General features: G+C 42.2%; 1 long non-coding RNA gene across 1 annotated transcript; it reads right to left on the reverse strand.

Moving 5' to 3' along the window:
* Positions 1–4,827: 4,827 nt before the first annotated feature.
* Positions 4,828–27,969, reverse strand: LOC118657452. Its single transcript, XR_004968016.1, has 4 exons — positions 27,516–27,969; positions 15,270–15,597; positions 6,631–6,750; positions 4,828–6,290 (listed from the first exon to the last, which is right to left on the reverse strand). It is a non-coding gene; the product is annotated as an uncharacterized LOC118657452 (long non-coding RNA).
* Positions 27,970–27,972: the final 3 nt, after the last annotated feature.

The following is a 27,972-nucleotide window of genomic DNA, read 5'->3' on the forward strand; positions in this document are numbered from 1 at the left end:
TTCTGGGAGAGCCGAGAGCTTTGCCCACTGAGCTGCAGCAAGAAGCCAAATCAAAAAGCCAATCTCTGCGCCTCCACGCCGAACGTCACCCTATCAGCTGGGAGAGGGCGCGCTGCGCCGAATGACAAGCCGCGCGTATTTATCCTCGCCCGCCCGTGGGGGGAATTTTCAGATCGCTTCCCGGCCGGCAGTGTGCAAGTCGAGCCCGCACCTCGTTGAGTCCGGAGAGACCCGAGGACGAATGCAGACACAACCCCTCGCCCGCGGCCACCCACCCCACCGTCGGAGCCTGGCGCCCCGCTCCTCCGGGCCAGCGATACCTCCAAGACGGCGGCGCGTCCTGACCTGGATTCCGCCGAGTCCGGAGCTCCGGGCAGCAGGCAGGGCGGGCGGGCCACGGGCGCGCGGCACCGGCTTTCCCCTTGTCCTTAGGAGACGCCGTCTGCAATTCCGAAATTGAGTTTCCACCAAACATTTGTGGTTTTTAAATATAGCAGGGGGACGACTACCCAGGCAGGGTCCACCCAGGCCTAGGGGAGGAGTTGAGGACGATGGAGGTTGGCAGTGGAGGGAAAATAAAACTCCTTGTCACCCACCCACCCCCCTTTTTTTTCTGCTGCTCTTGGTGCAGAACTCAGTCTGTCATTTTCTCAACCCAAATCAAACAACAGCTTGTGAGAGACGCTTGGGTGAGCGCTGGTATGTTTTGGTTTTGGGTTTTTAAGGCTAAAAATAAGAGGGGGCTGTCTCCCAAATTGCTGCTTACTCTGAGCCTGGAGCCTGGAAGAGAGATGGTCCTTTGATGCAGCAGCAGAACTAGGGTTTGGGGCTTGGCTCGGGCGAAGTGTACACATGTAGCCTTAAATCAGATGCCTGTAATTTCTGCTATATTTGTCAGGCTTGGTCCTGGAGGCATGAGGGGCGGGCAGGCCTCTCCTAAGAATGGGGTTTCACATCCCTAGTATATCTGACGGCGTTGCACAGATCTAAAATGGTCATGGTGGCTGGCCTTTTGTAGAGACATCAATGCAGAATCTGGGACAGAATATGAGTGGGATGTTGTTTCTCTCAGGCCTCTGCTGCCCAAAGCCAAGTGTGCGGGGCCAACAAATAACCAATTATCAGCACCTCTTTAGGGCCAGGTGCTTTGCTACTGAATTTATTCAACTACGGCTAAAGGCAGAGTGACTTGTGCGTGTTCTTTGAGTTCTAGGTAGACTGAAATAACAAAACCCAGGTCAACATTCTGAGCCTCTGTGTCCTCACCAGTAAAATGCAAGTAATAATATCCACCTCGAGGAGTTGTGAAGATTCGGTGAGATTACAGTCTGGTATAGAGTAATTCCCAAATATGTTAATTCTCTTTCTCCTCCCAACCCTGCTTCTCTCCCACTGGAAGTTCTACAGCCGACTTTCTCCTGTGAACACTACGTGGAGTTCCGCATTTATTTCCTCCTCCCTACTACATGCATGCAGGGTTGATCACAGTTGGCCTTCAATTTCTGCCATTATTCATTCCCTTATTTCTGGTTGTGCTAGAACTCAAGAGGATTTTCACGGAAAAGCAGCAAGCAAAGTATTGATGGTCAGCATTCGGAGCAAGAGCCACAAACTTCATTTTAAGCTGGGAGGACGCTGACGCGCAAAGAAGGGAGGGGATTCGATCCAATCACAGAACCCTACAAGGGATAGAATCTGTTATGGGCTGAACTGTGCTGCCCATCCCCACCCACCCCCACCCCCACCGCAAATGTGTATGTTGAAGTGGTAACCTGCAGTACCTCAAGAAAGTGACTGCAAAGAGGTAATTAAGTTAAAGTGGGGTAGTTATGGTGAGCCCTAACTGAATGACTGGTGTCCACACAGACGGACGACCATGTGAAAATAAAGCAGGAAGTCAGCATCTGCAAGCTGAGGAGAGAGGCTTGAGAAGAAACCAAACCTGCTGGTTCCTTGAGCTCGGACTTCTAGCCTCCAGAGTGTGAGAGAATAAGTTTCTGTTTTTAAGCCACCCAGTCAGTGGTAATTTCTTATGGCAGCCCTAGCAGGCTAATACAGAATCCAAGTATTCTGGCTGAGTCTATGAGTCCTTATTAGATTCCAACTTCAAGGAGTTACCTAGGGTTATTTGGAATCTTGAAACATGCTGGATTTTATAATTTGACAAAAAGGAAGCAAGGAAACCAGCTTTTATTAAATGCCTTCTATGACCCTGTACTATGTGTTGCTGTTGTTGTTTTTAATACATTTTTATTGATTTCAAAGAGGAATGGAAAGGCAGAGAGAGATAGAAACATCAGTGATGAGAGAGAATCATTGATCGGCTGCCTCCTGCATGCCCCTTACTGGGGATCGAGCCCACAATCAGGCACATGCCCTTGCCTGGAATCAAACCTGGGACCCTTCAGTCTGCAGGCCAGCACTCTATCCACTGAGCCAAATCAGCTAGGGCTCTACTATGTTTTTATGTGTGTTATTTCACTCAACAAATACATATTTGTGGAACACTTTCTATGTGCCAAATACTATTCTAGTGTGGGGATAAAACTGAATAATGAAGATAAAAATCCCTGCCCTCATGGAACCTATATTTTTAAATCTTTTTAACATTCTAGAGCTCTTACCATTTGCAACAGCATAAATGGACCTGGAGAGTATTATGCAAAGCAAAATAAGCCAGTCAGAGAAAGATAAGTATCACATGATCTCACTCATATATGTGAAATCTAATGAACAAAACAAACTGATGAACAAAATAGATCCAAAGACATAGTAGCATGGAACAGACTGACGAATTTCAGAGGGAAGGTGGGGGTGGGGCATTGGGTTGGGAGTGATTAACAGGAAACTTATCCTATATAATAAAAGCCTAATATGCTAAGTGTCCAGTCATCTGTTCAACCAATCAAAGCATAATATGCTAATGATATGCTAAGGCCAATCAACCTCTCGCTGTGACTGTACACTGACCACCAGGGGGCAGACAGTTGACCGGTCACTATGACATGCACTGACCACTCTCCGACCAGTAGGTTAGCTTGCTGCTGAGGTCAGGCCAGTTAGGACTGAGGGAGAAGGGCCAGACACGCCCTGGAGTCCTCCTAAGGCCCCTCCCCCCAGCCGGCCCCGCCCCCTATGTGCCCCCATCAGGGTGGGTCAGTCAGACCCCTCCCATGCATGAATTCATGCACTGGGCCTCTAGTATGCATATATGAACACAGACAATAGAGGCCTGAGAAGGGCAGGTGTCGGGTGGGGGGGGATGTCAATGGGGGGAAAAAAAGGGGGACATCTGCAATACTTTCAATAATAAAGAAAAAAATATATGTATTTTTAAAATTCTATTTATTAAAATGAACTTTTTAAAAAAGTATTTTACTTTTGTATCCAGTTACCTTATTCAACTATTTAAATAATAGCCTAACATTTATGGAAAACTAACAAAGGGCTAGACATTGTTCTAAGTATTTTATGTATAGCTCATTTAATTCTCATAATATCCCTATAAAATAGATACTATTATATCAGTTCTATAGATGAGAAAAGTGAAACAAAGTAGAATTTCTTAGATTCTTTTGCTAGAAAAACAATCTTCTAATCTGAAAATAAAAATTTTACTATTTACCAATATTTATAGTAATTTTTCATTTTATTTTTTTATATTGGCTAAAACTTATAAACCAATATTGAATAACAGAAAAAATAGGCATCTTTGTCTATAAAATATAAAAGGACTTAATGTGCAAGTACATTCCATTTGTGCAAGTATCTTCCATCCTTAAAGAAATCCTTACTCCATGCCCTAACCAGTTTGGCTCAGTGGATAGAGCGTCAGCCTGCGGGCTGAAGGGTCCCAGGTTCGATTCCGGTCAAGAGCATGTACCTTGGTTTCGGGCACATTCCCAGTAGGGGGCGTGCAGGAGGCAGCTGATCGATGTTTCTCTCTCATTGATGTTTCTAACTCTCTATCTCTCTCCCTTCCTCTCTGTAAAAAATCAATAAAAAAATTTTTTTTTAAAAGAAATCCTTACTCTAGCCCACAACCCCGTCAGGATTTCTTCCCTCTATAAGTAATGGGGTATTCAACAACAGTAGTTTAAAACCGTAAGTCCAAAAGAAAGTGATCTCAGGGTAATTCAGCAATTCAGTAAAGTCATCCAGGATGTAAGATATTTCTATTCAACTGTCCCTGGCATGTTGACGTTTCCCCTCATGCTTGTACTAGTAAGCTCCAGAGTTGGTAAGAGGTTATAATGCAGGACTGACTACCTGTTCCATTTTGTTGAGGGAGAAAAACTTTTCACACACCTGAATTAAGTATCGTGGGTGAATTAGGCCCCACAGGAGGTTCTGCCATTGTGGGCTTCTCCGGGTCACTGACCTTGGACACTAGTTATAGTCTCTGAGGTTCAGAGGTGAGGTCCAAATGGGGAAGAGCGGGTTTCAGTTATGATGAAGTACACAAAGGAAGAAACCCCTGCCACTTGCAACAACATGGATGAACCTGGAGGCCATGCTAAATGAAATAAGCCACACACAGAAAGACAAATACTGTATCTTATATAGAGAATCTAAAGAAGTCAAACTCATAGGACCAGAAAGTAGAATAGTGGTTGCCAGGGGGTGTGAGGTGGAGGAAATGGGGAGATGTTGGTCAAGGGGTGCTTTCAGTTGTAAGATTACTAAGTTCTGGGAGTCCAATGCATGGAATGATGACTACAGTTAATATTGTATACTTAAAATTTGCTGAGAGTAGATATTAAGTGTTCTCACCACAAAAATATATACATATATTAAGTCATCACATTGTACACCTTAAAAGAATAATGCTGTACAACCTAAATATATGCAAATTTTATTTGTCAATCAAACCTCAGTAAAGCTGGCAAAAAAAGAACACGGGGAAACACCCGGGAAAGGCTGAGGCTCTAGGGGGATTCCCCAGGGGGAGGCTGAAGGAAACGAAGTAGACACGAATACAATTAAGTCTGGCAGTGATCACGATGAGGGAGGGACACAAAAGGGAAAAACGGATTCAACGTCAGATTCAGAGTTACTGCAACTTAGTGATGGGAGGTAAAGCGGCTGCGAGCTCGCCTTCTCAAGTGAGTTGAGGGGGACGATTTGTTCCTTCATTGATGACACAATTATTCACTGAAAGGCGACTACACACGCCAGTGTCCGGGTGTGGAGATTCAGCAGTGAACAAGACAAAGTTGCTGCTCTCGTGCTTCTGTGTCCAAGGGAGATAATCAACAAGTAAACTTAGGTGTACTTTTATAAAACTTGTGATGAGAATAAGTGACACAAAGAAAACTCAAGCCAGATGGAAGGCTGTGGTGGGCATGTTTTAGCAATCTAGATTGAATTCTCTGAGAAGGTCTCTCAGAGGTTAACATTTGACATCAGTGGAGTGGAGTGAGCCACGTGCAGACGTGGGGGCAGAGGAGCAGTTGGAGGAATGAGAAGAGCCTAGAGAATGATGGGAGAGAGCGGAAGGAGACAGCGAGGGAGAACCTGCTGCTGCGGCAGCTGGAGAAGCCAGGCCGCCTGGAGTCCCGGAGGCTTTTAGCTTGATTTCATCTTCTTTGGGTACCTTCTGCCTCAGATACGGTATCATTCTTCCTCTTGGTGTAAGCAGTCCTCTTCCTAATGAAGGGCCGTTTCCTTGGGTAGGTGGATGGGTGGGGGGTGTTCTCTGTTGCCCACCAGCAAAGTACTTTGTATATTGCATATTTGTTTGCCTATAGTTTAGAAGTCAACAGAGCTATAAATAACAAGTCTGACCCTGGTCAGCTGGCTCAGTTGGAGCATCCTCCCGTACGCCTGTTGCGGGTTCGATTCCCCATCAGGGCACATACCTAGATTGTGGGTTCGATGTCTGGTAGGGGCACATACAGGAACAACCAATAATCTTTCTCTCTCACGTCGATGTTTTTTTCTCTCTCTCACCCTCCCCCTCTTTCTGAAAAATCAATAAAAACATAGCCTTGGTGAGAATGAAAAAATAAAAATAACAAAATCTCAGTGGAGCACCAAGATTAATCTGCAAAGTTCTACATTGAGCCAGGAGCAGCAGGGAGCCAGACAGAACAGCCCCAAACACCCTGGGCAGTCTCTTCCCTGAGAAGTCATCACAAAACTTATGATCCTGATCTATTGATTAATCTCTGTTTCACCAGTAGAAATGCACTTCTTGATGAAAAGAAGACAGCACTTGAAAGGTTTGCTCCTCTCAGGATGGTGAACAGTATGTACCAGCTGTTGTAACTGCATCTTCTTCTGTGTCACTGATTTTTTAAAAAAAGAGGGGGAAAAGAACATTCACATAATTATGAAAGCAATATTTATTGTTGGGAAATTAGACATTCAGAAAGGTATAAAGAAAAATTATCCAAATATCACCACCTGGAAGTAACTATTATTAAGGTTCTAATTTTAAATAATTACACACCTAATATATATTTGTGTATACCTGGGGTCATTTTGTATCCTAATTTTAAATTAGCATTATTTAATAATCACTTTCCCACTGACACTACCTTTTAATTCCACAAGCTGGACTGTAGGCTCTAATGACACCAAGGGAAACAGTGCAGAGAGGGTATGGCTCGCGAAGTCCAAGCTTACCTCCCATGTGGTTGCTTTCTGAGGTAAACACCACCATGCTACAAGCTTGGCAGCTTCTTGGCTCTCCTCTCCAATTTATAAGAGGGTATCATACAAAGAGGATAGGGGAGACTCAGAGACCTAAAAAGAGCAGATTATTTTATGTGTTGTGTAGCAGTTGATCAGACTTGTTTCAATGCGTAACACATTGTTGAGGAACACACACGTACACTTCCACACAAATGGTATTTAAAAAATTTTTTTGACTGCCCATATCATTGCACACACATCCTGACTTTTGCCCTAACAAGTGGGCCTTTCTAACTAGGGAAATAGGCTGATTCCTGCTCTTAAGAGATAAGGGGAGCTGTCTTCAGCAAAGATACTATCAGATAGTTCTCTGCCTGACTTAGAACTACAACTTCAGTTGCCTCCTTATATTCGGTCCAGCTCATCTTCCTAATGGTACTTGTAATGAGTTTAGCCAATGGAGGGTTTTAATTGGCTTTTGTATTCCTACAATTTGGTGTCTTTGTTATTTCATTCTCATCATAGCCAAGTCTAAAGAAGCCAATCATAGACCAAGGTCACTACTTGGCCAGCCGTAATCATAGCATATAGGTAACTTCATTGTTCTTTCTTACTTATCGGAGCACAGTATCATATGACATACCATATCACATGAGCTGCTTGTCCCACAGACATTTCTCCTTTTTTGGGCCTTGGCCACTGTAAGAGTGTAAGATAAAAAATAAAACAACTGAACAGCAAACTGTGTGGGGCGACCAGGCTGGCGGGGGGGAGCAGTGAGGGGTGACCAGGCCAGCATGGGGGTGGGGGGGTAGTGAGGTGCGACCAGGCCAGCAGGCAGAGGCGGTTAGGGATGATGAGGTCAGCAGGAGGGCAGTTAAGGTCGATCAGGCAGGCAGGCAGAGGCTATTAGGGGTGATCAGGCAGGCAGGCAGGTGAGCGGTTAGGAGCCAGTGGTCCCCGGATTGTGAGAGGGATGTCCAACTTCTGGTTTAGGCCCAATCCCCTGAGGGGTCCCGGATTGGAGAGGGTGCAGGCTGGGCTGAGGGAACCCCTCCCCGCCCCCCCCCCCCCGCCCCCGCCATGCACGAATTTCATGTACCGGGCCTCTAGTACAGTATAGGAACAGAGAGTTACATTCATGAATAGAGACTTCTCAAAGAACTTGGGACCGGCACTGAGGAAAGAGCATGGAGTTTAGCTTGAGCATGCATCCATCTCAAAGCAGATGGTACAAACTGTGCATTTTCAGGATCAAAGAAAATTTGAAGTATCTCTTGATTTCAGCTACTTTATAACTAAACATTTTAATTTCCATCAATTTTTAGTGAATGATTACTCATTTTACAAATTCATTCACTAACAGTTTCAAATGGTCATCTTTCTTACTCACCTAACATACATTTGGATCTATAAAAAATTGAATTATGTTATCTCTTCAGGAATATGGCATTAGAGAAAGTTCCTGAACTTTGAAGTCTGACCAGAAAGAATTTAAATTTTCTGCTCTTAACCATTTATGACCTTAACCATCTACTACTTTATTTCTTTGAGCCTCATTTCATAAACAAGGATAATAATACAGCACAAATGGCTGTTGGGTGATTTAAGTAAAGAATGTAAAGTACAAGACACATAGTAGATATTATAAGTAATAGTCTTTGTGTCAATTAAGCTCTAACTGGAAATAAACGGAACATTTAAATTAGGATATTTTAAGATTTTCTTTCTTACAAATGGATTATTTCCAAAGGTGGGCAAGACTTAAAACTACATCTAAAAAAAAAAAAAATCCCAAGGTAAACAAATAAACCTGCTCTCCAAATTTAATGTATAAGAGTGTTTATAACATCACTAGTGGCCCGGTGCATGAAATTCATGCATGGAGGGGGCGTTCCCTCAGCCGAGCCTCACCTTCTCCAATTGGGGACCCCCTGTGGGATCGGGCCTAAACTGGCAGTTGGACATCCCTCTCAAAATCTGGGACTGCTGGCTCCTAACCGCTCACCTGCCTGCCTGCCTGATTGCCCCTAACCCCTCTGCCTGCCTGCCTGATCACCCCTAACTGCCCTCCCCTGCCAGCCTGATCTTGCCACCAACTGCCCTCCTCTGCAGGCCAATTTGGTTGATTGGTTGGTCTCTATGCCAGTCAGCATCTAAAGCTCCGCCTCCTAGGCAGCCATTGGCTCCTCACAGTTGACCCAGATTTGGTTCTGATTGGTCGGTTTCTATGCCAGTCAGTGTCTCTGGGCCTATCAACGGGGCCTGATCAGAAAGGCAGGGCTGATCAGCAGCCGGGTGGAGGCCTGGAGAGAAATGGAGGCATGGCTGCTGGCCAGACTGGGAGAGAAAGAGAGAGGCAGTGCTGATCAAAAGCTGCCACAGAGGCAACAGATCAGTCCCTGCTTCTCTCTTCAGGCCTCTCTCTGGCCCTGATTTGCAGCCCCCTCAGCAGTCAGGACTGCAGGACTGACTTCCGGTTGGTCGAGCCTCGGTCGTTACTGGTTGTTATGACCCAGGATTTTTAAATAGGATTATTGTCTTAGGGAGTCTCGGAAAACAATCCAGATGTCAAGTATAGGCAACTGCTACATTCATATAGCAAAATACAATAAACCAGTAAAAACAATATTGTAAAAGTATTGACATCAAATATATTAGTAATACAGTGCTAAGTGAAAAGAGCTGATTTTAAGATATTATGGAGAGTAGACTCTCTTCTGCTAAAATTATATGTACATTATATTTATAATCTAAATTTGTATCTAGATATGATTATTTAAAGCCAGGCTTTAGGATTCTTTTGGAATCTTTTATAAATTGCCAACTTTTTTCCAGTCCTGACTTAGAGTTGATTTTACCTTTATTTGGGGGGGGGGGGGGCGGTGGAGTGGGGGGAATCACTCTTCACCTGATTCAGATGATTTAGATTGAGTGGCCAGCATTGTGTTTAGTGATGGGACTTCTCAAGTGTATTTGAATTAGAAATGTCTGAGATGCTGTAACTTCTTTGGAATGAGGTTCATGGTGCAGGTGGGAAAATGCTGTTGACTGCTTGTGTGAATTTAGAGAGCACTACCTTGCAAGTGTTGCTTGTTCCTTTTTGGTTAATTATGTGCCGGGTATCTAGAGCCAGGAAACTGAAAACTGCAGGAAGGATGTGAGGCAGGATCTTCCCTTTAGAATAGAGACTATAAAAAGTAATTGGACTGGCTACACTTTAGCTCAACATGGGCTGGATGATTGATGTCCCTGTGCAGAATTGCTTAGGGCAGAATAACCCAGAAAGCACAGCTGCTCTCTTGTTATGATCTGATCTGATTGTCTGATTTAATCTATCTAATGGTGGAGGGATGGAGTTCTGTCTACAGCAAGGGATGCAAACTGAAGTGCTTACATTGTAGTAATAATTATAGTAGGAAGCACTTATATATGCCAAAGAGTGTTCTAAGGATTTACTTGGGTTATTACTTTAAATCCTCAAAAATCCCTCTGAAGAAGATAGTATTATTACTACCTCAATATTATAAACTAAAGAAACCTATACACAGAGAGGTTAAGTAACTTGTCCAAGGTTACAGAGCCAGAAGTATCTAGGGAAAGAAGTTGGAAAACAACACTTTACTAGTGAGTGTTGGTAACTGCTGATAGCCTTTGACCATTTCCTGAATTCAGAAAAGAATTTGTATGTTGCAAACAGGAATAAAGACCATAGAAAATATAAAAATCCATGGACTTTCAGAGATGAAAAAAAAATCCACCACTACCTTACCTCCCCAAAATGTAAAAATTAAGTGTAATAAAATCTTTGGGTAACAAAAGCTAATTATAACACAATTTGGAGGCAGAGGTCAAATTAAAGGTGTGCCCATTATAACTTTGTGAAAACCATTAAATGGATTAAGGACTTCGGGGCAAAAAGCCAATTAGGGTGTGGTACCAAAAAATTGCTTATTCGGATAAAACAACTTATGTATCTTCCCCAGTGACCTCTAATAGACCCAAGTTACTTGGTATTAAAGGGAGTGGAGTGTAGAATATATGTATGTGAGAAAAGAGAAATATAACACCCTAAGAAAGTACATCTTATAAAAACTATGGATATGGATCTGGCACATACAGCTGATTGGAATAAAATAGATAGGAAGTCTATTGAGTTTTGGGTAGTTTTATTATCAGAGGAAGTAGGGCAAGAAAAGCACTAAGAAAACCACATGATCCAAAAGGAGGTTCTGTTGCCCTCTATTTCAGATGTGGCCAAGAAGGACAAAGGAAAAGGAAAATATTTCCAGAAGGTAGAGTCAGGGCCACAAAGAACAATGGAAAAAGAAATCCCTCAACTCTCTGTAGAGTAGGCTGAATTAAGGAACATTCCTCATCTCAAATATGGAGGGCTTTAACAATATTTGCCCACCAAAATTTCAAAATTGCTATGGAACAAATGCAGGATAGCCTTACAGAATCTAAGATTTACTTCTCACTCACATTGCATGCCAGTCTTCAATCTGGGACCAAGACCCAAGGAATTGCTTCAGTCTGAACCACCACATTACTGTAGCAGAGAGCAACTCAGAACAACAACGTGACTCAGAAGTAGCACATTTAATTATACTCACTTTTAATTGCTAAAAGAGAAATCAATCAATTACATGGCCAAGCCTATTAATGGACTTAGATATTAATGAGGTCAGAAGTATAGGGCTTATAGAAGAGAGAACCAAGATGGCGGCATAGATTGCTGCCTTGAACAACCAAATCAAAACACACCTAAAAGATGGAACGGACATCATCCAGAACCACAGGAAGGCTGGCTGAGTGGAAATTCTACAACTAGGAGGAAAGAGAATATCATACCCAGACTCAGAGGAGGCGCAGTGCTGAAGTGAAATACTCAGGTACGGAGTGTGCGCGGAGCGGGCTGGCGGTGGAGGGCGCGGTTGGTGCTTTCAATCGGGAGGGAGTCTCAGATTCTGAGCTCCAGATCCTGGCGAGTCTCTAGGGACCCAGACTCAAACGGGAGAAGCGGGACTGTCTGTCTTCAGTCGGAACTCGAAGGCAGCTTTCTCTCCGAGGTTTGCAGCGGTTGCTGGGACTCTATGAGGCAGAGCCCCTAGGAACGGAACTAAGAGCCGCCATAACTGCTCTCTCCGGGCCGCCCTGTTGATCCCGAGCCCGAGCGACCCACCCGCCCCGCCCAAGCCCTGCACAGAGCCATTTGCCAGATAGCCTCAGGCAAAGGCTAGATTAGCACCTCCCTAGAGGACAGAAGTTTTCCCACTGCAGACACAGCTGATTCTCACAGCCAGCTAGCCTGGAGGTCAAATCCCCCCAGTATTAACTACAACAATCAAGGCTTAACTACAGGAGGACTGCACACAAAGACCACTAGGGGGTGCACCAAGAAAGCATAAAAAATGCAGAGACAAAGAAACAGGACAAAACTGTCAATGGAGGATATTCAGTTCAGAACCACACTTTTAAGGTCTCTCAAGAACTGTCTAGAAGCCGCTGATAAACTTAATGAGATCCTCAACAAATCTAATGAGACCCTCGATGTTATGATAAAGAACCAACTAGAAATTAAACATACACAGACTGAAATAACGAATATTATAGAGACTCCCAACAGCAGACCAGAGGACTGCAAGAATCAAGGCAAAGATTCGAAATGCGAAGAAGCTAAAAACACCCAACCGGAAAAGCAAAATGAAAAAAGAATCCGAAAATACGAAGATAGTGTAAGGAGCCTCTGGGACAGCTTCAAGCGTACCAACATCAGAATTATAGGGGTGCCAGAAGATGAGAGAGAGCAAGATATTGAAAACCTGTTTGAAGAAATAATGACAGAAAACTTCCCCTACCTGGTGAAAGAAATAGACTTACAAGTCCAGGAAGCACGGAGAACCCCAAACAAAAGGAATCCAAAGAGGACCACACCAAGACACATCATAATTAAAATGCCAAGAGCAAAAGACAAAGAGAGACTCTTAAGAGCAGCAAGAGAAAGAAACTCAGTTACCTACAAGGGAGTACCCATACGACTGTCAGCTGATTTCTCAACAGAAACTTTGCAGGCCAGAAGGGAATGGCAAGAAATATTCAAAGTGATGAATACCAAGAACATACAACCAAGATTACTTTATCCAGCAAAGCTATCATTCAGAACTGAAGGTCAGATAAAGAGCTTCACTGATAAGGAAAAGCTAAAGGAGTTCATCACCACCAAACCAGTATTATATGAAATGCTGAAAGGTATCCTTTAAGAAGAGGAAGAAGAAGAAAAAGGTAAAGATACAAATTATGAACAACAAACATGCATCTATCAACAAGTGAATCTAAGAATCAAGTGAATAAATAATCTGGTGATCATAATAGAATCAGGGACATAGAAAGGGAATGGACTGACTATTCTTGGGGGGAAAGGGGTGTGGGAGATGCGGGAAGAGACTGGACAAAAATCGTGCACCTATGGATGAGGACATTGGGTGGAGAGTGAGGGCGGATGGTGGGGCGGGAACTGGGAGGAGGGGAGTTATGGGGGGAAAAAAGAGGAACAAATGTAATAATCTGAACAATTAAGATTTAATTAAGAAAAAAAAAAAGAAGTATAATACTTTAACAGGAACAGGCCTAGAAGAGAGGGGCCTTGTAAGGAGGAACTATTAGGAAAGGTCAGTGAATATTTTTATAATAAAATAATTACCATATCAAATGTAAAACTGATCCTAATAAATGGAATTTGTCTAAACTATCTAATTAGAAGTCAAAGATTGTCAGACTGGATTAAAAATAATCCAACTCTAGGTTCTTTGTAAGTGCCTCACCCAAAACATTTGAACAGAGAAAGTCTAAAAGTCAAGGCATGGGGAAAACAGACTAAGAAAATACTAAACTAAGGAAATCTTGTATAACTATACTAATATCATACAAAATATGAGATTTTAAAGCAAAAAAGTATTTCTAGCAATAAAGATGGCCACTACATAAAAATAAAAACTTCAATTCATCAGGAAAATATAGCAGTTCTAAACTTATGCTCTTAATAACATAGTCTCATAATATATGAACAAAGTTACCATCTTAAAAGAAGATTTTAACTTAATTTCCTCACAGTAAATTTTTAAAAACCCAAAAATAAGGATATAAAAAAAATCTACAGAACACAACTAACAAGCTTAATGAAAAAAATAAGTATAGAACACCACCCTCAACAGCGGCAGAATATACATTCTTTTCAAGCACAAAATATTTATGGTAGTTCATAAAACAAATCTCAATAAATTTCAAGGAATTCATATCATACAGAACACTTACTTGACAATCATAAAATTAAGTTAAAAAACAGTAACAACAGACAAGTAGAAATACCGCCATGTATTTGGAAATTTTATTTTATTTGTAGGTTAAAAAGATGTCATAATGAAAATCAGAAACTTCTTAGAGCTGAATGATAAAGTCAAATTCAGTACTTGTGAGATACTGCTAAAGTCTTATTTTGAGGAAAATGAATAATTATATATTCCTAAGTAAGTACAAAAGAGGCTCAACATTAATGAACTAAGCATTCCATCTTTAGACATTAGGGGGAAAATAGAATAAACTTTACAAAAGCAGAAAAGATATAATCAAGTTTTGAAAGGGAGAAATAACATAATTACATGAGATATCTTGGGCCAAACACAATCATGGGCTGCATGTTTTAGATCAATCAGCATATCAACAGCATCTTTTACAGTCCACCCTCATAACTATACTTACAAAAAAGAAAATTGCAAGGGAATGAGGGGAAACCACAGAGGCCAAGGGAAGAAGCAAAGCAAGAGTGTGGTTTCAGCTCAGTGTAGCCCAAGCATGTCAAACCCAAAGGCTAACATGGACCAAATAAACAAGGTTTTAGTTTATGTGGGCCACAAAAAAACAAAAGCTTCAATTTTCATAGAAACGTAGGTTTATTTCGATAGAGACATGCTGAATACAAAGGGCTGAAATAAATGAGTAATCGTTAACATAAAATAATAGAACATTTTAATAAAAATTAATATTTTTTCTTGAACATTAACTTACCAGACACTGAATAACTGCACAAATTAATAAGCATAACGCAAATAAACCTATTTTTCCTGTTCTCTGAAAGTGAAATATTTCCTGTTGCGCACACCAAACAAGTCAGTCCAAGACTAATGATGTGGCAATCAGCTGCTAAAATATTCGCTGCTAGTATTAGTGGAAATGGTGCACCTGCACATAAAGCACATAAGGGAAATGAATGCAACACGATTATAGTAATCAGTCATTAGCAAACGTTGTAGTTCATTATTAATAATTATGTATAACAGGATATTGCAAAAATTATGAAATTTTTATTAAAATGTTTCTTACAGCCCTAGCTGGTTTGGCTCAGTGGATAGAGCATCGGCCTGTGGACTGAAGGGTCCCAGGTTCAATTCCAGTCAAGGGCACATGCCCGGGTTGCAGGCTCGATCCCCAGTAGGAGGTGTGTAGGAGGCAACCAATCAATGATTCTCTCTCATCATTGATGTTTCTATCTCTCTTTCCCTCTCCCTTCCTCTCTGAAATCAATAAAAATACATTTTTAAAAAAATAAAAAAAATAAAATGTTTCTTACATACCGTGATATTGGCTAGGCCGCAAAAATATTCATTGTGGGCTGCATGCGGCCCACAGGCTGCAAGTTTGACATGCTTGGTGTAGCCTCAGCCTGAAATCTCCAGGAGCTCTAATGCATATACCACACCACAGTCTTGGCACATTGCAACAAGTAAGTGAGGCTTTTGTACCTCCATATCAGGCATAAGGCAGTCACTGTTTACTGACTGTTACAGGGATGAGTGGTGCATAATTTCCAGACACCTCCTGGTGATGTTGCTCCAATCTACTAAGGGCAAGCCTCCAGAAATTGTTGCAGGTGTGAGCCATTAGTAGCAGCACGCGAGGCACCTGGAGAAGAGTGGGCACACAGAATCATTATAATGAGACGCAAGAGATCTGGACAGAGCATCAACATTGTCTGCTCTGCTCCACCCCTTCTACCACTCAGGTCCACTTGCTTTGCACATTAGGTTCACTCCATTCTTTTACAACTTCTCCAGGATTCTGGTTAATCACAATTTGAAAGAAGCCATAGACAATATGTAGATGATGAGTGTGGTTACGTTCCAATAAAAAGTTTGTAAAATAGCAGCAAGCCAGGTTTGGCCTCTCAATCAAAGTTTGCTAACCTCTGCTTTAACCTACACACTGTATCTGGAAGGATAGTGCTCCATCTTTGTAGGATATCATCTCCAAGCTGTTGCTTCAGTTGTGTTTCTTAGAGGCCATTCCATTCATCTATCAGGCTAGCAGCATATGAATGATGTGGAATGTAGCAGCACCAGTGAATCACACAGGCATGTGCCCACTACTGAATCTTTTTTCATAAATTCAGTCCCTTGATCTGAAGTGACAGTATGTGGAAGATCACATGTCAGTGAATCAGATGCTCTGAGAGCCCCTGAGTAGAGGTGCTGACCACTTCAAAGCAGATATGAAAGGTAAACTCACACTTAGAAAATATGTCAATCTTATTCAAAATGAATTGCTGTCCTTTCCAGGGTGCAAGGGGTCTTATGTTATCAAGTGCCACTAAGTGGCTGGTTGATCTCAAGGATTCATGCCTGATCAAAGGCTTAGTATCAGACTCTGTTGTTGGCAGGTATGGTGGCAGTGGTAGCCACCATACCTGCTTTGGTGAGGGATCCCATGCTTTTGTGCTCATGTATTGCCTTTATCTCTGCCATCATGGCTCCTCAATTCATGAGTCATTAATCAGCACTATGGTAACCAGTGAGTGCGGCTGGTTGACATCTCCACTGCAACTCTCCTTCTGATGCTTTCTAGAGATCCCACAAGATGTCTTAACCACAGATATTTCTAGGATCACCATAGGATCATTTAAGTAAGTGTCTTCTAGTGAAGCAATTTCAATTGAAGAGGGGCGAGTCGCCCGAGAACCATGAGAGTATGACCTGTTAGCAACATCACTGGCAGCAGCTGGGGGGTGGGTATACCAAACTGACAAAAAGGACCCCAGGAGATCTGGGTGGGGCACCAATAGCGTCTGATCGCTCCTAACCACTCTGCCTGCCTGCCTGCCTGATCGACCCTAACCGCTCATCTGCCTGCCTGATTGCCCCTAACTGCCTCTGCCTTGGCCCCTGCTACCGTGGCTTTGTCCAGAAGGACATCCGGAATGATGTCCAGAAGGTCGTTCAGCTGTCCGGTCTAATTAGTATATTACACTTTTATTATTATAGAAGAGTAGGAATGGCCTTTAGTGTAGGAAGTATAGGTATCAAGCAATGGAATAAATGGCAGCAGTTCAGTGATTTGTTTGCCATGATCTCCTGCCCCTTTGTTATCCTAACATCCAGGCAAACATCAGAGCAGCCTATATACAGGGAATAATCAGTCAGGACCTAGACACCAAGACGGCTAGGTTTAGAAACCAGTCAGTCAGATAATTATCATGAAACTTCAGCTGCTTTTTCTGATCATTTTTTTTAAACAGCCTCGTTAAGATATAATTTACATACCATAACATTAATCTATTTTAAGTGTATAAATGAACTTTATATTTATAGTTGTACAAACACCCCCCCACACACAACCTAATTTTAGAATATTTCCATCACCTAAAAAGAAACCTCATGTTCACTTACAGCCATTTTCCAATCCCATTCCCAACCCTAGATAACACTAACCTATTTGCCTTTTTTGGACATTTAACATAAATAGAATACTACAATGTGTTTTTTTGTGGCTGGCTTTTTTTCACTGAGTATAATAATAGTTTTGTAGTCATCCATGTTGTAGCATGTGTCAGTAATTCATTCTTTTTTATTGACAAATGGTATTCCACTGTATACCATATTTTGTTTATCCATTTACCAGGTGATAGACATTTCGGTTGTTTCCACATTTTGGCTATTGTGAAAAATGCCACCATGATCATTTGTGTTCAAGTCTTTGTATGGTCGTATGTTTTCATGTTTATTGATGATCTTAGGGAAATTGGATTCAGGCACCTTGAGGAAGGAGAAGAGTATCCAGTCCTGGAAAAGTTAGGCTCAGGATTACTCTTCCAGCTGAACTGGGGAGAGGAAGTGTCCCCAGTCCCAACTGTTTCATTGTCAGGCAACCAAAGGGCACTTCAGGATCACCATCAGTCAATGTAGAGTATCTACAAAAAGTCTATATACTTACTTTATGGTAAACCTTCTTTTACACCATCAGGAACAAGACATTTCTATACAGCATTGTACTGAAGGTTTTAGCCCGTTAAAGGCAAGAAAAAGAGTTAAAAGATACAAGGCCTGGAAAGGAAGAATCGAAACTGTTATTATTTAGAAGGGCACCCTGGCCAATGTGGCTCAGTTGGTTGGGCATCATCCCGTGAAGCAAAAAGCTGCCGGTTCGATTCTCGGTCAGGGTACATGCCCAGGTTGCGGCTCGACCCCCAAGAGGGGACATGCAGGAGGCAGCCAATCCATGTTTCTCATTCTCCCTCTCCCTTCCTCTCTCTCCCTAAAATCAATTTTTTTAAATCTTAAAAAAATATTATTTAGAGATACAGAGAAAAGTCAAAATAATTTATAAATTATTGGAATGAGTTTTAGAAGTTTTGTAAACTGAATTTGGAAACAAAACTAAGATATACAAGTCAGTTTATTTTATATAACCATCAAAACATAACTTTTAAAATGTAAAACCTAATTTAGGAAAATACTACATCTACAATAGCATATAAAAATGAAGTAGCTAGAAATAAATCTAACCAAAAATATGCAAGCCCTTCCTGGGGAAAACGATAAGACTTTCTTTAAGGACAATGAAGATGACTTCTACAAATGGGGAGTTATGCCATATTTATATATAGGTAGATTGAAGACTGAAAAATATGTCAATTCTCCTCAAATTCTCCTCCTGAATTGACTTCTATATTCAATTCAATCCCATTAAAAGTGTAACAAGTTTTCGGTTGTTGTTTTGGTTTGTTGCGGTTTTTTTTGGTTAGTGGCTCAATAAGCTGGTTCTAAAATTTCTATAGAAGAACAAAGAACCAAGAATAGTTAGGAAACTCCTAAAGAAAAATAATAAAGTGCGATCAAGGCTTATAACTAAGCCACATTCACAAGCCCAAATTGTACTTGTACAGAAAGAGACAAAAATAGACGAATAAATCAGTCAGAATAGAGAACTCTGAAAACAGACCACATCTACAGCAGCATAACTTACAAATTTTTGACTTTTCAATGGTGTGAAAGTGAGACACATTCAGTAGAAACTGACTGAGCCTAAACTATGATGTTCAGTGGGTTAGGTGAATTAAATGCATTTTCAACTTGTGACAATTTCAACTTATATTGGGTTTATTGGGACATAATCCTATGGTAAATCAAAGAACATCTGAATATGCAAACTTGACTTATGAGAGAGGCAATAATATGGATCAGTGCTAGAAAAATTGTTTATCCAAACAGTCAAATATAAAATTGGAATGTCATCCTGGGCCAGTTTTGCTCAGTGGTTAGAGCATTGGCCTGTGGACCGAAGGGTCTCGGTTTGATTCTCAGTAAAGGGCACGTTCCTCAGTTGCAGGCTCGATCCCGGCCCCCCTGCTCCTCTACACCCCCCACCTCCAGGAGTTGGGCACCTGTGGGAGGCAACCAATCGATGCGTCTCTTTCACATCAATGTTTCTCTCTCCTCTTCCTCCCTCCCTTCCACTCTCTCTAAAAATCAATGAAAAAAATATATTTGGGTGAGGATTAACAACAACTAAAAAACTGGAATGTCAATTTTTACAGCCACTTTGGAAATCAATTTATCACCATTAAATAAAATTAAAACCGTGGCTACTGTATAATCCAGAAATTCTACTCTTGGGCAAACATGCTGGAGAAACACTTGCACATTTTCATCAGAGCTTATGTGCTCTTGTTCATGGCAATATTACATATAAGATCAAAACATAGAGAAAAAAATCAAATCTCTACTGAAAGAAAAATCCATAAGTTACTTGTAACATATTAATACAATGGACATACAACATAGTAGAGAAAATGAATGCATTCACCTACATGAATCAACATGAATAAAACTTTCAAAAGTAGTATTGAGAAGAAAAAGTACCCAAATAGTATGTACAGTGTGATTTCATCTATATTAGTTAATAAACATGCAAAACAAAACAATATGTAATGTAGGAATACTTACATCTATGATTAAAATGTAAAAATAAAATAAGGGACTGATAATCAAATAACCAAATATCCAGGGTAATTAATACCCTGATTAACTGGGGGATTGTTTATGGAGGGTGAGGCACGAAACCAGGGAAAAGCACTTCAAATATAGAGATAATGTTCTCTTTCTTAGTTTGGTGATAGGTCTAGTATTTTTAAGAAATTGCTACTTTTACACTTTAATCATAAAATATTCTTTTGTATACACTAAATATTTAATAAAAATCATTGCAGATACAGTGTAGAGATGGACCCTATTCAAGCCAAAGATCTCAAAATCTGGTTTCGATGTATACACACACACACACCAAGAATGTATGAAAAGTTGTATTACTCATATGAGAGCAGGGTGGCTCCCAAACAGGCCCAAAAAAGGCTTGAGAGAGCAGGAAAAGAAGATTAGCTTGGGGTTTTTATGGTGACCAGGGAGGGTGACTCGAACAAAGGGTCCCATGCATGGTTTAAACTTCCACAGACACAAAGATCACTTGGGCTTTCTTATCAGTGTGCCCATATGTGGGACAAAGCGGGGAAAGGGAAAGGTGAGGCTTAAAAGATGTCAGTCTAACATCAAAAAATAGAGTCACATTCTTTATTACAAAAATATTTTAAACAAAAATGTATAGGGAACAAAAGAATATCTGCCATTTAAAAATATATATATTTTAATTGATTTCAGAAAGGAAAAGAGAGGGAGAGACAGATACATCAATGATGAGAGAGAATCATTGATTGGCTGCCTCCTGCATGCCTCCTACTGGGGAGTAAGCCCACAACCCTGACATGTGCCCTGACCAGGAATCAAACCGTGACTTCCTGGTTCATAGTTCAGCACTCAACCACTGAGCCACACTTGCTGGGCGATCTGCCATTTTAGAAATAATATGTCTGAAGAGAAAAAAATGTCACCTCTCCCTCTTAGAAACCACTTCTCCCATTCTTCTCCCCAGGAATACTCCACTAGAATAACTATGGTCAAACTGTTAAATTTGGTAGAAATTTAAATTATTTACTATTCCACAGAAGAAACTGAATATCAAGAGGGATTATGACTATAACATAGTAAGTCAGCTACCGAGTCCTGTGGAGTGAAAAGAGTAAGAATTACTCATGAATGAAATTATTTATCCTGGGATTATGCAGTAGAAAAATATCATGTGGGTCTCTGACAGTACATTCTTTACTATCATGGGAGTGAAGAAGTTCTCTAACTTTACACCCACTCACTTCCCAGAAGAAAGTAATTCATTCTTACTGAAAAGAGACAGACAATGAATGACAAGTGTACATCAATTTTTGAGCCACCTACTGGGTACTGCTGTGGCTATAAAGATGAATAAGATTTAATCTCTGCACCTTATGGGCTCTCAGTTCCTTATATTACTTTTGTAGCTTGAAATGTGAAAATGTGGATTAACAGAAAACCTACAGCCAGACTGATAGCTCAAATGATAAAAGAATCAGATTGCTTTCAACATACTTCAGTATTAAAGAATTCATGAGAACCACTAGGAAACGTATCTACTGCATGAGATATGCTTACAGAAGAGTAAATACCCATGCTTAAGATTTTTAACCAACAGGCTGGGGGGTAGATGACAAGACCCTGAAAGCATAGATCAGTAGAACTAAAGGTGAAGAAATACTCTGCATTCATGAAGACTGGGATCATGGGATGAGTAAAGAATGAGAAGAGAGTAAGTTCAAACTGGAAATATTTGAGGAACTTTTAGAAAGAGAATTGTATACCTTGAAATTCTAAGCTGTTGGCACAAATGAAATGCAAATTCCTTTATCCCCCCCAATCTTTAGTAGTCTTACACACGCATACCCTTTTGAGTAGGTCTGGAAAAAAAGAAGAGTCTGAGCTCAACATCTGATTTGATATTTAATATCAGGTCAGCAAAATTATAATACTGTAAAAAAACTTATTATGTACCAAATGGTATTCTAAGCTTTTTACATATACTAATGTATTTAAGTGTTGAGAAGTGTCAAAGTCATATTTGAGAAGTCAAGATCATGCATAGGATCATGCAAGATCAAGATCAAGCAAGGTAAAGATTAGCTGCTAAATAAGTTAAAATCCAAATTGAGCAAGACGTGAGGGATATATTGAGAATAAACAGTTCAGTACAGCAGCAGTGATCACAGTCATAGCAGAAAGCAAAAATGGCTTTTAAATGGCCTTGGCATGTGCTGCCAGAACAAGGGCCTATTAAAACTGCTTTCTAGGAAACACAACAGTCTTCTAGTTGCTTCTCCCCCCCCTTCCAGCGCTATCCTCTTCCTACCCATCCTCTAGTCTATACTGTTGTCAAAATCATCTTAATAAAATGCAAGCTTGAGTTTTTCTGCTTGCATCTCTGCTTGATGCCTTTTAATCCTCACTACCTCCACAAAGTCAGCTTTAAACCTGTAAACATGATATACCCTGTCACTTGTTGTCAAGGTCCCAGCTGCCTCATCAGCCTCATTTCCTAGCATTCTTCCCGTGCCACCTTACTGAACCATATCTGTTCTCCAAAACATACTCTCTTCTCTCACACCTCCTGCTGGCATACATGCTGATACTTGTGCGGCTAATGTACTTCCCTATTTCAGGCACCTGGGACAATCCTGTTCATGCTTCCAGACTCAGCTTTACAATCACTTCCTCTGGGAGTCCTTCTCATAATTTTTTTTTTTTAAAGAAACACAATTTCTTTTTTTAATTGAGAGGAAGAAAGAGAGATAGGAACATCAATTATAAGATAGAATCATTGATCTTCCTGCACACCCCCTACTGAGGATCAAGCCCTGACAGGGAATCAAACCATGACTTCCTGGTTCATAGGTCAATGCTCAACCATTGAGCAACCTGGGCCAGACCTCCTCATTCTTTTACACTTAAAGCCTGCTGAGCCTTTGTTGTGCTTCCATAGTGATTTGAAAACGTTTGCATTAGAACACCTACTGCATTCCACTGCTTTTTAATTCTTAAAATATTGTGATATATAAAATACAAACAAAAAAGTGTGTGTCAAAACTGTAAGGCTCAATGAATGATCACAAAGCACACTCATGTAACCATCACCCAGAGCAAAGGTTGGCACACTTTTTCTGTAAAGGGCCAGATGTAAATGTTTTAGGCTTTGCAGATACATGAACTGTGTCACTACTGCTTAATTCTGTTGTAGCCAAAGCAGTGACAGACAATAGTAAAGAAAAGGATGTGGATGTGTTTCAATAAGGGATTTTATTGACAAAAACAGAAGGCCAGATTTGGCCTGACCTAGTTCAATTCCCATATAACCCTTCATGAATGCCTATCCCAAAAGATAAACATGATTGTGACATATATAGTAATTGCTATTTTTCTTCATAATTTTATCATGAATCCCTAAACATAACTTATTTTTGATATTTCTATAAATGGAACTGTAAACCATATATTCTTTCATATTTGACTTTTTCACTCCCTATTACACTTGTGAAATTCATCTATGTTATTTCATATAGCCATAGTTCTTTTATTTTCATTGTTGTAGAGTATCCCATTATATAAATTTATTTTTTTCATTCTGCTGATAATGGATATTTGGTTGATTTTGGTTTTTTAATGCTATGAATTATTATTATGCAGCTATGTACAATCTTATTATGTATCTTGATACATAGGCTCATATTTCAGTTTCCAAATTAATGGTACCAATTTATATTCCATTAGCAGTGTGTGAAAGTTCTAGTTGTTTCACATCCTTGCTTATTCCTGCTTTTTCTCCTTTTTAAATTTTAGCCATTCTGTCAGCTGTGTAGTGGTATCTCAATGTGGTTTTAATTTGCATTTCTTTCTCTGATTAATGAGGCTGAACTGTTTTCACATTTGTTTTGGCCATTTGGATATCCCCCTTTGTGAAACTTTGTCCTTTTACTTATTGATTTATAAGTTCATTTTACTTTCTGGACACAAGCCCTTTATTGATTGCATATGTGGCAAATATCTTCTCCCAATACAAAGTTTGTCTTTTCTCTTTCTTTATGCTATCTTTTGGTAAGCATCAGTTCTTAATTTTAGGTGTACACTTATCAATATTTTCTTTTACAATGATTTTATGTTTTATGATTTATTCACTGCAGAAACATCTAAAAATTATGTTTCTGCAGTGAATAAATTATCTATTATTATTTAAAAACTACAGGCCCAGTGCACGAATTCGTGCACCTTGAAAGGAACTGTGGGCTGCGAGGCTGCAGTGGGCACAGGTGTGGGTTTCGGCCCATCCTCCACACCCCTACCCAGCCCCTCCTGCCACGGCCTCCAGTCCTCTGTCTGCCAGCAGCCCAGCTCCCGCCACGGCTGCTCCCTAACGCTGAGGTCGCCGGCCCCACTCGCACCTACTGATTGCACGGAGAGATTGGGGCTGGCGCCAGCAGTGGATACAAGAGGGGCTGGCACTGGCAGTGGGTGCGAGTGGCGACTGCCGGCCCCAGTCGCCCCTCAGGAACAGGGGGAGGTGGAGAAGCCCTGAGGGGTGATCAGGGCCGGCAGCCGCCGCTCACACCCACTGACTGTGCCGAGCAATCCATCTGGGTTGGTGCCAGGTGCCAGCAATGGGTGCAAGCGCCTGGCGGGACCACAGCGGGCAAGAGCAAAGAATTTTCAGTAACCACCAGAGGCTTGCCCCAATGACAGCAACCGGCACCCTGCCCTGGTCTGGCGCCCCTGCTCACCTGCTCCACCATCCCAACACAGCCGACGCCCACCATGTTCCCAGCGCACCCCCTGGTGGTCAGCGCAAGTCATAGCGACTGGTTGTTCAGTTCCACCAATCTGTCTATTTGCATATTGGGGTTTTATATAGAGAGATTTTTTAACCTTTTACAAGTGATATATAACTAATGGAATATTGATTTTATATGGTGTGGGATAGATGCAAAGCTTCTATTTTTTGCCATGTGAATATTTTATCTCAACCCTAGGTATTTAAAAGATCTTCCTTTACATAGTACTTTATAATGCCTTAATTTTTTTCTCATAAATCAGGTATTGACATACATGGGTCTTTTAGATCCTGGAATTTCTGTTATTTTTAATCATATCTATTTGTCTATCCTTGCTCATATACCTTAATTACTGTCTTGGACAAGTCATGGTCCTTTGACTTTTCATCTAAAAAATACAGATTACTGGGCAGACCTCCCTCCCCTACCCCCACCCCCCAAAAAAAAGAAAAATGAGAAAGAGCGTCAAGTTAGCAAAAAAATAAAAGCACAGCAGATTTATGTAAGACAACAGGGTTTTTAAAAAGCAGGAAGTCAGCATTGGTAGCATATACAATAGAACAGTCAGAGTAGATAAAAATGAGAAAGTACGAAATTTAGAAAGTGGTAGGTCACTGATGATACCATTCAGGGAAACTTAGGGAATGGGTAGAGAAGAAGCTCAAGCAGCAAATTCATTATTGGGGGTGAGGGGAGAATGTTAACAGAAAAGAAAAGGAGAAAACTATTAGTGTATACCTGATACTATAGGACACTCTTCTGTATGTTATTCCATAAAAATTACTAATATTTATCAGAAGAAATAATCCACCTTGAAGATGTTACAGTAATTATGAAACATCTACACTAATAAAAGACAAAGATGCTAATTGACCATACCTTCGCTACACCCACCAGCCAATCAGAGCAAATATATGCAAATTAACCTAACCAAGATGGCGGTTAATTTGCATATACCGGCTGGGAGCAAAGACTGAAGACAAGGTAGAACGAAGCCAACTGCTGCAGAAGGGAGCAAAGTAGAGGCGGCGGAGACAGGAACGGAGCCAAGGCGGCAGAGGTGGGAGGCAGGCAGGCAGCCGCGGGGAGGCAGAATAGGCCCTTGACATCAGGGAGGGGCGGGACCTGAGCACTTGGCCAGAGGGATAGGACAGGCTCCATAGGAGGGAACAGAGAGGAGCTGCGCTCACACTCAGCCTCGGACTTCAGTTTCCTGGTGTGTCAGGTGGCCCTCCCCACCTTCACTGGGTTGCAAGGTTCAGCTCAAAAGACTGAGAGCCCCCAGGGTGGTTGGGAAGGCAGTTGGGGGAGGGGGGGAGGCCGGTGGGCAAACGGATTGGCTGGAGGTGGAGTAGCAGGGCTCCCGGATTGGCTGGATTCAAAAGGGCGGCGCTAACCTTTGAGAGGTGTGAGGGGGAGTGTAAGGGGGTGTGCACTTGCGTGTGCCACCGGCCTGCCAGCTTTACTCTTGCACGGCGACTGTGCTGGCAGCAGCGGTTACTACCCGAGCCCAGACAGAGCAGAGGCCGGTGGAGCAGAAGGACATCCCGGCAACCCGATACCAGATGGCGCGGCCCGCAGGTCATGGCCAAAGGGGAGGGCGCCAAGAGCGGCTCCACAATGGGGCTGCTGCCTACAGGCATCCTCCAAGTGGGTGAACGCCAGGCCCAGGGAAGGTGAGAACCTGGCATCCGGTGGAGCGCAAGGGGCGGCAGCGTCCGCGGAGCATGCGAGGTGCCAGGGGCGGTGGACATGGCCCTGATGGCAGACTAGGCCTAGGGGACCCTACACACACACGATTTAATCGTGCACTGGGCCTCTAGTAAATAAATAATATGATGTTCTATTCTAGTACTTTTGTTGGGGTAAGAGCATTGAATCCAATACTTTTATTGCCTGACTCCAACTGTGCTCATAAGCCGATTAGTATATTTGACAGGCCATCAAAGATAAGGCTTACAACCCTTCCTCCGAACAGACTATTTTATGTTGAAAATGAAGTGACCATGTCCTTGGCCCTGCTGGTATAATTGGACTCCATTCTGACTGAAAGGCCTACCTCCTGTTTCAAACCTTTATCCAAATTATGCTGTTGTAAGGACTGCAATAGCAAACAACTTGCCCCAAACCACACAGCAAATAAAGCGAGCTGTCTGGATTCCAGCTCGGTCTGACTGACTTCAAGGCCTAATCCTTCCACGGTTACACCCGTGTCCACATGTGCTCCCTGAGCAATGGGAACAGTCCCCATTCTCGGGGCGCTGAGGGAAGATCGGACACGAACACATGAAGATCACCATCCAACATCCTGGGGGCGGCACTGTGCTCAGGGTAAGCAGAGCTACAGAAGCAAAAAGGAGAACACAGCTACCACTGCGGAGCCTCTCCCGCTTAGCAGACACTGCGCTAGACCCTGTAACTATCCTTACAACTGTGTGAAATACGAATTCCGCCCATTTCACAAACTAGGAAACTGGTGCACGGAGATGCCCCAAACTGTACAATTATTAAGTAACCGCGCTGGGCCCCAGCGGCCCTGAGACGCTGCGCGCTGTAGGAACTGGGAGATGCAGACTTGGTAATCACCAGACCCGGGTTAAAACTCGGCTCTGGTGTATGTTGTTACCGCCTGCCAGTCTCTCGGCCTCAGGGAGGGCGCCTAAAAACTCCCATCCCTCCACCACGCAGCGGGGCCCGGTGGGTTCCCAGGGCTCAGCCTCCCGCGTGGATTCCGCGCAATCCGGTCCCACCCACGGAGCCCGCCCCTTCCGGAGTCCCCGCGCGCCGCTTCCTAGCCGCTGGCTCTCACCTCTCCCAGCTCCGTCACCGGCATCCGGACACCGTAGCCAAGACTCTTGTTCTTGCGCCGGGCGCACTCTCCGACCCACTAGGACAACCTGCCCAACAGGCCCAGCGCGGGTGCCCCAATATCTGCGGCTCCGGCTTCTTCGAGGACCAGGACTGAGTCTCAGCCTTTCTGCTCGCGGTCCTCTCCGGAGGGACCTCCGCCGGAGGCGAGCTGGCGCTCCATTGTAACATACTCAGGCATCCGCCCGGAAATGGCAGCACGAACGGTTTGGTTCCGGCCTGCAGGCGTGTAATTGGAATTTCGAGATTTGAATTCCTAATCGCCTTTACCATCAAACTGATAGAGAAACCAGTACTTCCCGTGTTCCAGTTCTTGACTACCGTTTTCTTAAAACACTCCCTGTTAGCCACTCAATAAAACCAGCCAAGGAAAAAAAGTTATTGTAAAGCTAGCACTC

This window comes from Myotis myotis, unplaced genomic scaffold (genome assembly GCF_014108235.1).
Source record: "Myotis myotis isolate mMyoMyo1 unplaced genomic scaffold, mMyoMyo1.p scaffold_m19_p_1, whole genome shotgun sequence".
Lineage (NCBI taxonomy): Eukaryota > Metazoa > Chordata > Mammalia > Chiroptera > Vespertilionidae > Myotis > Myotis myotis.